The sequence below is a fragment of the Nicotiana tabacum genome, chromosome 4 (genome assembly GCF_000715075.1).
Source record: "Nicotiana tabacum cultivar K326 chromosome 4, ASM71507v2, whole genome shotgun sequence".
In the NCBI taxonomy this organism is placed as follows: Eukaryota; Viridiplantae; Streptophyta; class Magnoliopsida; order Solanales; family Solanaceae; genus Nicotiana; species Nicotiana tabacum.
This window is the reverse complement of record NC_134083.1, coordinates 92,481,995-92,485,225: the sequence shown is the minus strand read 5'-3', so window position 1 is coordinate 92,485,225 and position 3,231 is coordinate 92,481,995. Positions and strand designations below refer to the sequence as shown.

Here is a 3,231-nt window from a genome sequence, read left to right as displayed (position 1 = left end):
ACAATTGCACTTAGATAGACGCACAAACATAATAATTAGGAAAAAAGGATGGGGGTTATAATTACCAGAAGGAGCAGCTATTCCTTTAAAAAAAAAAGGGACAAAATCACTCCTATGTTCGATTAACTTTCTATCAAATGAGATTGGAGGGGGGTTATAATGTCAAAGTATGTGAGGGACCTATGACTTCATCCTTTCTTTTTTCGACGAAACAGATGACCCTTCTCTATAACAAAAAGGCTAAAACAAAAGAGTTTAACCTTCGGATAAAAAGGATCAACTTAACGTGAAAATCGTATCGTATCATCATATCATACTATCGATATTATAAGTATGAAGCTTACAGTGATAAATTGAAAGACCAAAATATCTATCAAAAGCTAAGTAACTATATATTGTACCCTTCAAGCAAGCATTATTTCAACAAGTTTTTTGTGCAAAAATATAAATATACATTTTATAAAGATAACAAAAAAGAAAAAGTAAAATCGGAATGTGAATACCTAATTTTTGTACTATTTTAATACCTCCTAAAGTCATTAGTGTTTTGTTGCTTTAATTATATTTCCCAATTTTTGTGTCTTTGATTGCATATTTCCTATCATAAAAATACCAAAAAATAGTTCTTTCTTTATTTGTGCATTTTAGGAATTAACTAACTATTCAATTGGTGAATTAATCTAGTTAATTGATCATTTGAATAAGTTACTTAATTAATTTATTTGTTTGTGTAAATTTAGTTTAATAAGTAGGATTAAGAAAGAAATTGGGCCAAATTTGAAAGAGAAAGTGGCCAAAAGTGCAAGATAAGGGGTTGCCTTTGAAAGGGTCCGGAACGACGTAGTTTTGCCTCAAAACTACGTCGTTTCATTAAGTGACCCAATATCAAATCTCACCCATTGATCACCCATTGATCTAATGGTCCATATTTGATCTCTCAAGAGGTATTTAAAATCTCAAAAATCTGAAAAATTCCTTCATTTCACCCATAACTCTTTCTCTCTTCTCTCTCCTCTCTCTTCTCTCCACCGCCGCCGCCGCCGCCGAAAATCATCCACCGGCGGTGGACCACCTCCAAACACTTCCAAATTAACACCATATAATCTCCATAACCTCCTCTTCCCATATCTCCAAACCAATTCCTTCAAAAAACCCTCAAACTCCTTGAATTTTAGATCTAAGAAACTTTAGCCGCCACTTTTTGGTCCAAATTCTTGAAGCTCCGTCCAACACCACCCTACAACACATACATGAATGGATAGAGCTCTACGAGACCTATCTTTTCCTACCCATTTCACCCCCAAAATCCCCGTCGCTGCCGGCCCGCTCCTCGCCGCCGCCACGGCTCCACCGCCTCACCACCGCCAAAATGCCCCGAACCTCCATTTTAGCTATTTTTCGGCTTCAAGCATACTTGTTAGGTATAATCGTCATCTCTTTAATTAATTTCTGATTTTTTTTATTTAGTAGATTAGTTTCTGATTTTTATTTTTTATTTTTATTTATTTATTTATTTATTCTGTTTTGGTTATTTCTTGTTAATTAGAGTTTCAAATTAGGTTTATTTAATTAGCTATCTCTATTTAGTTTAGTGGTTTGTTAGATTCGTTATTGATTTAAACATGATCTTTAGTGTATTAGTTAAATCGTTTACTTAGTTAGTCGATTATTTAGTTGTTGTTAGTCGTTGTTCGATTATTAACGATGCTCGTTCTGTTTTGAGAATTAGTTTGTGAATTTAGTTGTTTGTTTAGTAATTAGTTTGCACAAATCCAATTCATTCCCATCAAGTTGGTTTTAATACTTAGTTCAATTACGTTTTTAGTCTCGTTTATGCTTTGTCAGTTCATAGTTGTCCAAGTTTGATTTGTGTTGAGCTAGTAGTTTATTGTTGATGGTTAAAATCTGAAGTTTAGTTTATTTTATCACAAAATAGGGTAATAGTAGCTTACTTTTACTAGTAGGGTGGCTGAAAGGACATTTTTTTCTCCTTGCTTCTGACACAGCAGATTTTCAGGTTGTCCTTTCACCTTTGGGCCAGACCTTGAACAGTGTTTAGCACACAAAGTCAGTCTTTTGGACAGATTTTTGGGGAACCAAAATCTGTCCAAAAATCTAACTTTATTTGCCTATTGAAAGGGCTGGCTTTCTCCTATAAAAGGGACTGTCTTACACTTAGAATGGAGAGTTCCTTACTTACTGAAAAGGGGGACACTCTATTACACACTCTATCTTATATTGAGACACATCTTGGAGAGTTGCTGAAAGACATATATCTTTGAGAAAAATCAGCAGCTTAATACATATAACAAGCTAAAATTTTAGAGTTTTTGTGAGGATTATTTGAGTGCCAAAACCTTGAAAAAAATTTACAAAGATCCCTTAGGCAATTTGTGTAGTTGATAGCTACCAGTTTCAAGCATCTTTGTTGAGTTTTCTGGGTTGTCTTAACACTTGAGTTGCTGTTGTTTCTACTGTATTTGCTGCTGAGTTTTTTTTTAATTGCTGCACTGCTGTATTTTATTATTCCACAAACCAGGTAACTTTCAAATTCTTATATTGCAGATTTTTGATGATAATAAGAAGGATTTGATCCCGGTTTGGTTGATGGAATATATTAGATCTGATTTTGTTTCAAGATGAATGTTATATTAGTGTTATCATCATGTAAATCTGTTAAAAATTAGTTAAATTATCGTTTTCTTCTTTATATATATGATTGAAATTGCATTCTCTTAAGATTACTTAGTTTAAGGAAAAGATAAAGATCCCACTTTTAACCATGTTTGTTTAGTTTGGGCTCTCTTCCGTGAGTTACTTTCATGGTTCATGTATAATTATCTAAGAAAGACTTCTAACTTCAAATGTTTTGATGCTTTGAATTATAGTCAACATAATGTTATACTTAATATAGGTCTTTTTAGCATTGAAGTATTACCGTTTTTTTGTAATTTTTATATTTAGTCGTGGTTTTTATGTTGTTAATGAGTGTAGTCATGATTGGTGTAGATGAGTAGAAATATTATGTTAGTCCTTAAGAAATAGTTGGTTAAGAAGATAAAAGATAATAATTAGCATGTAAGTTTCTTTTTATGAAAAAAAATAATTTTTAGTTTGGACATCAATGTAAGAAGCAATTTGGGCTTAGAAGAATACTTGTTATTTTGTGTTGTCTTGGTGATCGAGGCTCTTAAGCGACATGGGCCAAATAAGCTAAAATTTGTAGGCCCA

At 32.8% G+C, this 3,231-nt stretch overlaps 1 long non-coding RNA gene across 1 annotated transcript; it reads left to right on the top strand.

Moving 5' to 3' along the window:
• Positions 1-980: 980 nt before the first annotated feature.
• On the top strand, positions 981-2,710 carry LOC142180217 (uncharacterized). Its single transcript, XR_012708380.1, has 2 exons — positions 981-1,421; positions 2,566-2,710. It is a non-coding gene; the product is annotated as an uncharacterized LOC142180217 (long non-coding RNA).
• The last annotated feature ends 521 nt before the right edge of the window (positions 2,711-3,231 follow it).